The sequence below is a fragment of the Cavia porcellus genome, unplaced genomic scaffold (genome assembly GCF_034190915.1).
Source record: "Cavia porcellus strain 051 isolate PalLab524CR breed Dunkin Hartley unplaced genomic scaffold, mCavPor4.1 scaffold_5, whole genome shotgun sequence".
NCBI lineage: Eukaryota > Metazoa > Chordata > Mammalia > Rodentia > Caviidae > Cavia > Cavia porcellus.
In genome coordinates, this window is record NW_026947488.1 from 75,832,299 (window position 1) to 75,845,766 (window position 13,468).

Genomic DNA, 13,468 nt, shown 5'->3' on the forward strand with positions numbered 1-13,468 from the left:
TGGAGGAAGAAAATCACTTTCCTAATTCTCAAAGACTATCATTAAACCTAACTGTCCCTTTAAATTAATTCAAAATAGTGAAAATAGAAAACCCATGAAAGGTGCTCCAATAGTCAGGATTTTTGTTAAAAATCAAAGAACAAAAGATATCAGTTGATATAGTATCAGTTTCCAAATTCAGCCCAGGTATCTACCAGAAGACTGAGCCTTACTCTTAAAACACCAGAGTGCCAACTCTGTTCTGTGAAGAGATTGCTTAATTACCACATAGCTTTAGTCTTTGTTTGGTTCTGGGTTTCTTGGGAAATATAGCTGGCTATATTCAAGCACTGAAATACACACTTGCCTTATTTTTGGAACACAGAGTCAGGTGCAGGAATAAGTTTTCAAAATATCTACAAATGGCCAGGTTGCTGTGGGCACAAGCAAGTCAAGGACTGACAATGGCCAGAGATAATAGGTATGGTGACACTGGAGCATACTGCATTGGTCAGCTTTTTTATTTGGGGAGGCTGAGATAGGGTCTCACCATGCAGTTCAGGTTGGCCTTGAACTCACAGCAATCCTCCTCCTACCACAGCTTCCCATGTGGTGGGACTAGAGGTGTGCGGCACCATACCTGGTTGGCCAGTTTTTGTTGTTGTTGTTGTTGCTGGGACAAAATGCCTGATAATTTAAAGGTGAAAATGTTTATTTTGTCTAGTGTTTTCAGAAGTTTCAGTCCCCGATGGCTGGCTCCAAATGTGGAAACATTTTATACACTGACCATAACGTAAACCTACTGAACACTGATTATTTCACCCTTTGAAAATAAAATGGAGATTGCAACACCAATATTAATGTGGAAAGATGTCCAAGCTATAACCAACTGATCCCTCAATAGGTAAATTTTAGGTATACTATAATTCTATTTTATAAATGGTTAGTGGAAACTAATGTGACTTTAAAAAAAAAAAAACACTCCCATAGAATTCTGGCAGATATGTACAGAACCTTAGCAAAGACCTCTCCAGAGAGTCTTATTCCTGAGATCTAATTCTCATCTGCCTCATAGCTTAAACCTTTCATTCATCGAGTTCTATAAAATAAAGAAAGCCTTGTACTATCACACTCATTCATTAAGAGTATAGGAGTATTCTTCCTTAGTTTTCTTTTGTAAGGTAAGGGATGAAAAATATCCATCTTGAAGATTCTTATGGGGCTTTAAAGAAGCAGGTTTGTGAACACACTTTGTAAACTGTGTAAATAATAGAATAACAGTAATTATTTAAAACTTGAAAAGACCTACACTGTAATATATCATTTGTTCATAATAACTCCTCGTACTTTTAGTTCATTTGAGAAAATTGCTTATACAATATTCTTCATTGTAAAATATAGAGTTTCATGTTTAACATTATTTTGGAAGCTAAAACTTATTAAATGTCAGCTTCCAGTAGAAAAATCTGTTACACCTAAGTTGACTTAATTAAACTTCTGAAAAGTAAATGCTATTTTCCCACTGATATCCTTAATGAAATCAGAATCACATTTCCTAGAAAATGTTCAGTGGAATAGGTTGCAAATTCATTTTCCTATTTGAAGAATTATAGAAATTGGTTGAACTGTCTTTGCAGGATCTCTATCAACTGAAACAGTCTGTGGTTCTGATTCTGTTTTAGGACTCAGACCAGGATTTAGCCTCCCTAGAATTAGGAATGCTAGTGGATGTGTCAAATTTTCACAGTTGGGTATGTATACTTTTCTTGATGTCAGTCTGGTAAAGTTGAGTTTTCTCTAAATTTGTTTCTTACTAGACTATGTGGCTAGCAAGAACAGAAATAGGGTCAGAGATCTCACCTAGAAAACTGTTCAATATAAAAAGCTCTCTAAAATCCAGTGCTGTCTAATAAGGAAATCAGCAGCCATAGGAAACCGAGTTACTGTAAGACGAGACAATAAGGAGACGATTGTGGGAATAACTGTCCACTTTGCCTTCCGGTATTTTGCTCATCTTTTATTTCCTTTCAGGAATTGTAGGTATCTAGGAGATAGCTTTTTAAATTTGGGTTGTTTATACTCATGTGCAGGTACAAATTCTCTACGATGAAAGTGTTTATTATGTGTAACTAAATGTACCAATAAAATCTGATTGGAAAAAAAAAGGAAAAATTTTAAAAATTAAAATTTAGGTTGTTTCTATTTCTTAATATATGGTAGATGTTCAATAATATCTTTTTAACAATTGAACAAATAACACAAAGGGGTGCCCTGCATTTACTAAGTGGAACACTGGGTAGAAAAACTTTAAGATCCCTTAACTGCAAAATTCTTGAAAAGGTTCATTTTTCTGTGGAAAGCTGATTTCAGTGGTAAACATACAGTGTCACAGAGAGTGTTCTGTAATTTTTCAGAACTTTTCCTATCTCCAGGGTGTTGTCAGTTTCCATTTAGAAGATTGTTTTCTCTGTTTAGGAGACTTTTCATGAGAAGATTTTCTTTCTTATCTTAGGTTGCAACTTCATATTTAAAACTCCTGGGTTAAGAAATGTTCTTCTCATTGCAATATCTAATTTAAAGAGCTATACTACCAAATCATCCTTTATCAGCATGGGCCATATTTTGTTTCTAAAAATGCTTGATTTCAGAACAATTAAAGTTTTACATTTTGGAAAATAAACCACAAAGTCATTTCTGACTTCTACAAAACTTATTTGCCTCAGATAAAACAGACTAGAATTTCATATTAATTTTGAGTCCAACCAGCTCCCTGATTGGCTTATGTCTATGTTTCCCACTCAGAGTCTCAGTTCTTTGTAGGGTGGTAAGATCATTTTAATAGACTACAAAGCAGAATCTTTTTTTTACCACACAGGGTGGCACACATCCATAATCCCAGCACTCAGGAGGCTGAGGCAGGAAGATCACTGTGAGTTCCAAGCCAACTTGGGCTAAATAGTGTAGTTCAAAACCAGTCTGAACTACATAGGGAGAATTTCTCAAAAACAAAACAAAATAAAGCCTGAATTTTTGAAAAAAAAATAGGGTAAAAAGGAAAATATCATAATATATCTAATAAAAAAGTATTTTTGATAACACTTTGGTATCAGTAATTTACATTCATAAATGGATATGAATGTCATGATACAAAATGTATTCCTCACAGTGGCTCCTGTGTAGGCAAGTAGTTTTGAGAATCTTTATAATAATGCCTTATAAAATGTTACTAGTATAAAAATCCATTCACTCTCCAACTTTCTTAAATATAATTTCTCCATAGTCCCACTGTCAGCAGCTTAAAATTCATTTTGATAGAAAATCAGGCTCCCACATGACAGGCTGAAATGACTCAGTTCACAACCTCTCATGAGTAGGAGCAGGGAGAATTAGTGATCCAGTGGCCAGATTTCAAGCACTTAGGTCAACTGAAATTAAAATAGGAAGTGTAAGATGCCCTTTATCTTTCAGAACCACAGATGTACTGATGGCTGAGTGCTTCACAGCTCCAACAAGATTCTGCTTCCTTCTCCAGGGTCTGTGGGCAGGCACTGTTTCTTTCTTAGCTATCTTCATCTTCTTGCCATCTTTATAGCCAGCCATTACAGACTGTCAGTCTCGCTTAGCACTTGGCAAACATGGAAGGCAAAGTTTACAAGAGTTAAATATTTCTAACAATCTTACTTCTAAAAGGTTGTTAGAAGGGAGCTCTTCCTTCTACCTTCCTTATTCTTTCCCCCTCCCTTTTCCCCACTCTCTAAAAGCCACATGATAAGTCTGGAAAGCTACTGTCGTCAGATAAAATAGTTTCTGCCTCCTTTAGAATGGGAAGGATTCTGTGTGTGGTGGCAGTGATCAGAGTAAGTCAAAGTAAAAGAGGAGGAACAAATGTAAACAGCTGTAAGTAGCCTTTCTCTATTTTCTTTACATAGTTATAAATACTAATACACAGTTTATAAGCAGAAGAAAGCTGATTCTTACCAATATTCTGCTTTTTCAACAGAAATAAAATGCTAACTGAATTTCACTTGGTAATACACTTTCCAACCACTGATTCTTTTTTTAAAAAAATCTCTTCCCCCTTTTATTTCTCTCTTGTCAGTATGGTGCATAGAGAACATTTGACTTGAGGCTGAATCTATTTTCTCAATTTTTTTGTGTGACTATTCTCTAGAGAAAGTATTATTAAAAGCATACCTCTGCAAAATTGACCTTAACAGTAATTATTTTCTTTAAATACGAGAAGGATATTTTGATTTCCCAAATGCACATGAACTGAATTTTTGAGCTGAATCTCTTCATGGCCGATTTTTTCTTTTTCTTAACAGAAACATTGCATCGTCTCCAGGAGAACTCTAAAGCTTGGGACTCCATGGTATTTGTCTTGAATGAAATAAAACTGAAAATGTTAACCTCCTTTTTCTACTCTGCTCTATCTCCTATATGCTACTAATGTTTATACAATGGGTGTGCTAAGCGTGTCTTCTTGTAAACCCTGTTAATCCGCCATACAGAGAGAACAAAAACCAAGTTAAATTTTTTCAAGGGACCTGTGATGATAAACCAGACACTTTTGCTTTTCTGGGCCTCCTCAGTACTTCTATGGTGTAAAGTAAGAAAGTTTACCTTAAAAATACAAGGTTGTGAATTCAACTCCCAATACCAACAATAAAAAATAAAAATCCTTTCTGGAAAGGTAAATTCTTTGATTCTGCTAGTCAATATTTAATCATGCAAAGTTAAACAAAACCAACTTTTACGTCATTGTAGTGTTACAAATGCAAATGCATTAGTTTTTGCACTGCTTGAGGGAGGTACATATATATGATTTCATTGTATCATATATAGATATGAGCATTTGTTAATGAGAGAAAGACTAAAGCTGACGCCGGTTCAATTATAATATAAACCATGTGAAGACACTGGAAGAGGTGTCAGAAAATCTCACAAGGCAAAAGTAAAGATGGCTTTGAATTGTTTCTCTCTTTTGTTTAAATATTATCTGCAAATCACAGGTTATCAAAAAGAATTCCCATTTGATGGCCACTATGGCAGCAGTTCACGCTAACAGGACACAATACAGTTTTGTCAGAGTACACTAGCTCAGCTATAAATCTTGTGTTTCTTCTGGTAGTTAAATAAACAGTGAGATGAGTTTGCTTTTCCAAAGGCTAAAGAAAAGGGAAAGTTGCCAATACAGTTACAAAATGATTACAGGCCTCCCCCAGCAATAGCTGTTTGAGCTGTTTGGAGGACCCTGAGGCAACAGGAAAACACCTTCACAGCCCCTTCTCCAAGAGAGGAATGCGGCCATTGTCTTCTCTCAGTGCAGCCACCTTACCTGCCACATTCCTGTGGATTGTTGAAACTAAAGGTCACTTCCCTCCAATCCTGGGAAAGATACTAGGAACTAAAGTAGGCTGCTCACGTAAAAGTCTTGAGAAGATTCCACAAGACTTCATTCCTGCCCAGAAACTGTTCGAGAGGAAGCCCAAATCTAGGAAGGTAAATAAAACTATCAAACTTTTGGAGCCTGGAGACAGGTCCAGCACCTCTTCATCTCTGAAATAAGGGATCCAGAAGGAGAAAGACGTATTTGGGAAAGATGCAAGAACTGTATTTTACCAAGTGTTTATCTCAGTTTCACCAGTCTTTTAAAAACTAACCTTACAGGCTTTTAAATATGTCTCTGTGTGTGTGTGTGTGTGTGTGTGTGTGTGTGTGTGTGTGTGTGTGTGTGTGTATCTGGAGAGAGAGAAAAAAGAGAGAGAGAGAGAATAGTATATTGGTGCCCCTATGTGTCAATCTTTTAACTTCAACAACGAGCAATGTATAGTCATTATTATTATTTTGATTTATTATTGGTTTATTATTTTGAAGTAAAACCTAGAGAATATTTTATTGCACAAGTTTGAGAAAAATAACCTAAAATTATTTTCTACTCTTTAAAAGTCAAGAAATCCAAATGTAAAAAAGAAAAATGTGAATTTTAGGTAAATCACTACTGTGGTTAAGATATACCATATAAATTTTTTGTAGCATAAGAGGAATTTTTTTTGTAACCTCTATTAAAAGTCAACAAATGCTTATTAAGTGTCCCTGGGATGCCAGGCTCCATGGAGCCATAAAGCCTTTAAAAAGACCATATATGAACATATAACTATTTTCCTAAGAACAGCCATCACATTGTAAACAATACACATTATTAGAGAAACAAATTTTTGTTATCATGAAGATATATTAAAATTATTTGTTACAGCTCAAAAATAATATGAGTTCAATATATTAGAATTCCCATGCATATCTTCAAAATCTCAGATCACTCTTTCCATCATTTTATAATATTTGGTAAGGAGTGTGGTAGATTTTTTTAACCTTGCAGAATAAAATGCCCCAGAAGAAAAGAGGGGTCCTTGCAATTTTAACAGAACAACCCTATCCCAGATACCTGCCAGAAGAACAGATCTGCATGTGAGTATGCTCCTGGCAAGATTGCTGTAAAGCTAAATGCAGGCCTTATAACTCTATTTCATCTGCCATTTAAAAAATAATCTAACATCCCATACTTACAAACTAGCAATGAGGCTCAAAAAACAAAAAGCAAACCAAAAACCAACCAAAAGAAAAAAAACTATCAGCAAAGGTTCTCTTACTTAAAAAAAAAATGTACTTTTCCTCCTTTTACCTTAAAACTCTGTTTTCCCACTAGTTAAAGGTTTCTCCTGTCCTAATTTAATTATCAGAAATATTCATTTCTATGTACAAGGCCCCAAATTTAGTTTAACTTGAAAAAAATTTCACCTCAGTTCTGAAAGGACTGTCTCCTCCTGATACTCCCACTGTTTTTGAATAATTTCTTTTCCAGGGAAAACAAATTTCCAACTTTCACTACCTTTGGGACACACCCAATCTCTCTGCCTTTGGTAGAACTAGATCCTTACAGCAATGAAGCCTGGAAGGATGATACAATAAACACTCATTTGCCCTCACTTCTAAACTTGTATTAAACCTTTTCTGATGTTTCCTAAATGTGGGATGGTTTTTAAAAAATTGTGTGTGCAAAGGTGTACAACATGTTGTTTTCATATGCATAGTGAAGTGATTACTATAGTCAAAAAATAATATGTCCATTAACCTCACTACTTTTTTGTGTGGCCAAATTATCTGAACTCCACTCTTTTAGAAGATTACCGGTATATAGTACATATGCTATTACCTGTGGTCCTTGTGTATCTTAGTTTTCTGTATTTATTCTACAACTTTGTTCCCATTAATCTACATCTTCTCATTTTCTCCATCTCTCTGCCCTAAATGTTCATTCTACTATGTATTTGGGATTTTTTCCTTTTTTAAAATGTAGATTCCATATGTAAGTGAAATCATTTGGTGTTTTCTTTCTGTATCTGTCTTGCATAGTTTCCTCTAGATTCATCCATATTGTCACAAAAGGAACAATCTCCCTATTTTAAGACTGAACAATATTTCATTGTGTCTATGTACCACATTTTCTTCATCCATTCATCTGTTGGTGGACACTTAGGTCATTTCCATATCTTGGATATTGTAAATACTATTTCAGTGACCACGGGTGCACAAATATATCTATGAGGTGATGATTTCATTTCCGCTGGGCATATGCCCAGAAGAGGGATTGCTGGGTCATATGGTAGCTCTATTTTTAATTTCTTTAGGAACCTTTATGCTATTTTCCACAGTGATACACTCACCAATAGTATACAAGTTTTCCCTTTCTCAATATTCTTGCCAACACTTGTTATCTCTTATCTTTTTTTTTTTTTTTTTGATAAAAGCCTGGACACAGTTTTATTTTATGACAGAATTTATTAACTACTAATGTTCTACAATTCATAGCTATAAACATTTTTTGATGTTCATTAACTGAAGCAATACAGAAATTTAAAACCTGTTGGGGAAAGCTAGAAAGCTTTTAACATTTTCAAAATCCCTAAATGTCTTTAACGCAACAATGCCAGTTGCCTAGGGCTGGGATGCGTGTGTGTGTGTGTGTGTGTGTGTGTGTGTGTGTGTGTGTGTGTGAAGAAACATTTAACTGCAATAAACACATGCCAAACATAGACTGCACAGCAGGCAACACTTCCACCCTCCGCCCAAGTTGTTCACAATCCAGTAGGGATAACTGATCAATGCACAGACACGCAGAGAATGATTGGCACTATGATTAGGTCACAAACGGAGCCTCAAAACCCAGAGAGCAAGAAAATTTTCTAGAGGTCTGTTTTAAGAGATGAGTCTTGAAAGTGAAGGAACTGATCAGGAAAGGAAGGGATGGGGAAAAAAGAGACCAATTTCCTAGGGCTACCTCGCATTCACTGTTAGTCTATTGTCAAACTATTTTGGTTTCGAGATGTTTTCGTGTGTGTGTGTGTGTGTGTGTGTGTGTGTGTGTGTGTCTTGTCTGTATCTCTAGATCAGAATACGGTGCTAAAAGTACAGAAAGCCACAATGGGAGGGAAATCCAAACCACCTCAAAAACGTCTTACACTGACCACAAGGGGGAGTAGGTTAGAGCCGGCTGAATTAGGGCAATTCGCTCACCCCACTAAACCACCAGCCCGCAGCCTGGTGTGGGGTTGGGCAAATCTCCCTGTCAAGACAATGCTGTTTTTGAGTTGTTCACCTTCTCAAACTATGTGCTTTTCAGCCACCATTTTAACCTATAGGCCATTCGAAATATTCAGAAAAGAAAATAAGAGAATATGTAAAAAAAAAAACCAACTCATTAATTTGAGCATATATTGAAGTTCCTATTCCTTGCTATGTATATTTAAAAATAATAGTTTAATCACATTTTTAGTTATTTCTAGGGGATTTTGGTCTTCACGGGTTTTTTTTGTTTGTTTGTTTGCTTTTTTGTTTGTTTGTTTTATTCAGTTGTCAATATTAGCCCTAATTTAGAGGCATTCACAGTCTAGAAAGCTACAGACAAGGATCAACCCTGCATATGAGGTAAAGCCCAGCTGACTGAAGCAGCCCGGGTAACTAGATTTCTGACAAAAGGATGAAAGAAGAGTGGTCTGAGAACATCTTTTAAAATGATGCATAAATTTGGCTGCAAAGTTTTCAAAAGCAGGACTTCTGAATAATTTAAATTTGTATGTAGGGCCACAGTCTAGCATTAGAAGGTAGTTCCTATAGGATCTAGAGGCAGCTGCAATGGATTTTAAGAGAAATAATCTTGGGAGTCAGGGCACACTGGAACTTTTGACTTCACTGCTAAATGTCTATATATGTTCGACAACATACTTAAGTCAACCTAGGTCTTAAATTCTCCATTTACAGGAAATAATAGTAGGTAATGTTAGTTGAGCATCTATGATAAATCTGGTGACCATTCTTAGAGGTTTATGTAGAAGGAAATGAGTAGATCAGTGATTTTTAGCTTTATTTTCATGTAAGAGAATTCTTTCTGAAATGAAGTCTGTATAGCTCCCAATGCATAGCACAGAATAACACAACTATTTTATAAGTTGAAATATATTATGATTTCTCCACATCTCAGCCTGGTTCAGGTGGCAAAAATTGCTGCTAAGAACATGCATAGCCCAATCACTTTTCTCCCCATGAAGAATACTGGGTCCTTTTCTATTTCCTAGCAAGAAAAGCACATAGTACTAAAGAACTATCACTATGATGAACTAATTAAATCTTTCAACAAGTTTTTGTGACAAAAGTTATTGTGACATCTGCCACACTCATAACTGCTTTGGGATTCAGCTTGGCCTCCCAGGGTATAAATCTGGATATTTCCAGAAGTACCAAGTCAATAACTTTTGGATGTTAGCAGACATGAAATCCTGTGAATGGGGAAACCTGAAAGAATGTCATATTGTGTATTTCACTAATTCTGCCTGAATGAAAAAGGAGTCCTCATCCTGCTCCTTCCTCATGTGCACCTGACCACTCACATGATGAGCCCCATTTCCTGACCCAGAGATTAATTCTGCTTCCTTTCCAGCTGAGGCCTTCTTTATTCCCTCATTTGTTAGGACCCTTATATCTTCTGCACTTCCCGTTTACCAGTAGATGTGTCTGTGCAGATGTTCATCCTGGGCAATTGCACCAAGTTGCACGTATAGGGTGTCCTGTGCTTGGTCTGCTACTGCACTGATGTCCTCTTGAAATTCTTAGATAACTTTACCTTTGAACTTGTGGTTCTAAGTGAAATTCAAGGGGCTAATGTAGCATATTAAAGAGGAGATACATAATATATGCATATCTACCACTGTTTCCTGCCACCTCAAAAAGTGTAGTATTCTAGGTACTTATGGGGACAGAATCCCAGGGGATGCATATTGCAAAGCAGTTCAGCAAGACCCAAAACAAGCTTAAAGTAAGGCTGTAATATCTCTGACTGTGTAAGCAATGGTACTGATGGCTCAGAGAGGCCAAGTTCTCTATTCGAACCAGAACTTGCTTCACACAGAGAAAAAAGGCAGGGCATTCTAAGAAGCATGGCAAACCAAGGAATGCTAACATTCTGCTTTGTGAAAGACATTGTGTTCTTTCCCTTTATAAGTCAACTACTTATGCAAAGAATTGATGATATAAAGAGAAAGAAAAAGGTAGGGCAACTCATGGATCTTTTTCTTTCAAGTCTTTCTTATACCTAGAAGCTAAGGGTAGAGTGTTATAGAATCTGTAGATATCAAGAAGTAAAATTAATCATTAAATAATGTTTGTACAGCATTTCCATTGTTCTGGAAGGAAAAAATACAGTGCATGCATAAGCCACAAAATAAAAATTGTGTAATTTTGGTTATTGTACATATAAGCTCAATGTTCTTATATTGTAACGTAAACTAGAATTGCATATCAAATAAACAGTAAAATTTGTAATAATTTTTATTCAGAACAATATTAAATAACAAGCAATATGAGATGAAATATTTATGAATAAATCTAAAAACATGTATACCATTATGCACATGAGGAAAACTACAAAATTCTAATGAAAGAAACCAAAGTAGATCTGAGTAAATGGAGATATATTCCATGTTTACAAACAAGAAGACTCAATGATGTTAAGATTTCAGTACTTCTTACACTGACCCGTACATTCTAAATATTCCCAATCAAAATCCAAGCAAGTTATTTTTTTATATTTACATGAAAGCACAAAAGATCCACAACAGTGAACAAAGTATTGAAGAATAAAGTCAGAGAACAGGAATTCTACAATAAGAATTACTATGAAGTTATGGGACTCAAGACCACATTTATTAGTTGAAAGAACAGACAAATAAAACAATGGAACAGAATAGAGAACCTAGAAAAATGCCACACAAATTGAGCCAATTGATCTTTGAAAAGCAAAGTTAATATTCCAGAAAAGACAGTCTTTTCCAATACCAATACTAGAACAACTGGATAGCCATTTGCAAAAATCCCGAAATACAAGAACACCTCCAAAACAAAGTCCTATAATAAGACCTTATTCCTTACAAAAAATCATCTTATGGATCTTGAACTAGATATAAAATGCAAACTATATGAAAAAATGCAAACTTCTGGAAGATAACATAGAGAATGTAGATGACTTTTAGTTAGATAATGAGTTATAAGACCATCAAAAGCATAGTTGCTGAAAGATAAAACTGATTTATATTTAACTACAATTGAAAACTTATGCTTTGTGAAAGACACCATTAGGAGAATGAAGACAAGAAGCAGATTGAGGGAAAATATTTGTAAAAGACATACCTTAGAAAGGGCTGTCATCCAAAATATACATGGAATTCTTAAAATGCAACAATAAGAAAGGAAAATATTCAATTAAAAAATGGGCAAAAGATCTGAAGAGATGTCTCATCAAAGAAGATATGTAGATACAAATAACCATATGAAAAGAAACTCAATATCATATGTCATTAGGGAATTGCAAACAGTATGGCTGAAGTCCAAAACATTAACAGCATCGAATTCTAGCAAGTAGCTAGCAATTCTTATTAATTGCTAATAGGTACACAAAATGGTTCTGTCACTTTGGGGGACAATCTGCCAGTTTCTTATAAAGTTAAATATGATCTTATCATATAATCCAGAAATGATACCTAACTATTGATCCAAATTAGTTAAAAACTTATACACACAGAATACATGAATGTTTATAACAATTTTATTCATACTTTCTAAAAATCAGAAGCCACAAAGATCTTCAGTCAACAAGTGAATAAACAAACTGTGGTGCATCTATTCAATGGAATTCGTCAATAAAAAGAAATGAGCAGTCTATCAAGCCATAAAATTCATAGTGGAGAAACCTTGAATGCAGTACTGCTAATTAAAAGAAATTAGTCTGAGAAAACTACATCTTGTATTACTAAATTTGAGAATAGGTAAAAGTGTAGAGATAGTGAAAAGGTAGCAACTCCTAGAGATTGGTGGGAGAGTGGAAAGGGGCTGACTAGATGGAACACAGGAGTCCTTTGAACAGCAAGAGTGCTCCGTATAATATATTAGGATACATACATGACACCATGCATTCATCAAAACCCATAGAACTAATCAACAGTCAGAGTAAACCTAATGTAAACCATAGACTTCAGTTAACAACTTACATATCAGTATTTTTCTGTCAAATGTAACAAATATACTCTACTAATACGACGTTAATAAGGGGGAACTGGAGGAGGGAGTTACATGTGAACTCTCTGTACTTTCTGCTTGATTTTTCTGCAAATCTAAAACTGCTCTAAAAATAGCCAGTTAATTAAAAACAACAACACCATGACAAGCTGAGAGAAAACATGGAAGGGAAAGATTTTTTCTTTTAGTACTTTAAATGGCGATTGTTTCAGACTTGAAGAAAAGACCCCACATTTTCTCTTCTCCATAGAGTCTGAAAATTATGCAGCTATCTTCATTTCTCATGTTGTCCAAACAAAAAGATCCAATGTTCTTTGAACACATCCTATGTGCTCTGAGCATTATGTTAAGTACTGCTCATACATTATTTCATTTCAAATTCACAACTACCTTAAAGTAGGTAATATTTTTGTTCCTATTGACAAATAAGAATTTCAAGATTTAAGAAGCTGAGTGTCTTGAACAAAGTCATTTAGCTAGAAGATTCAGATTCAAACCAACCCAAGTCCTACCCTTCTGGCTATAATCACCACCTATAAGCAGTGCCATCTTAGATTTCAAGCTGTCTGATGCACTCCTCTCGCTGTACTATAGATGACCAACCATAAATCTCACTGACTACAATGCTCAGACATTTGTAAATGAATGGTCTTGTGATTTTAGTCTTCCTATATGTAGTGTAGGGGTTCCCAACCAGCAGATACAGTACTTTTAACACACACAAAAAAAAATAAACCCTCAAATTCTTTGGATGATGCCAGTTTCATTAATGTACAAGAGTCCTATGAATATTGCAGACAGCACTTCTTTAGACACCTGTTAACCATGAAGGGATTAATTTTCTTGAAACAAACATGTAAATACA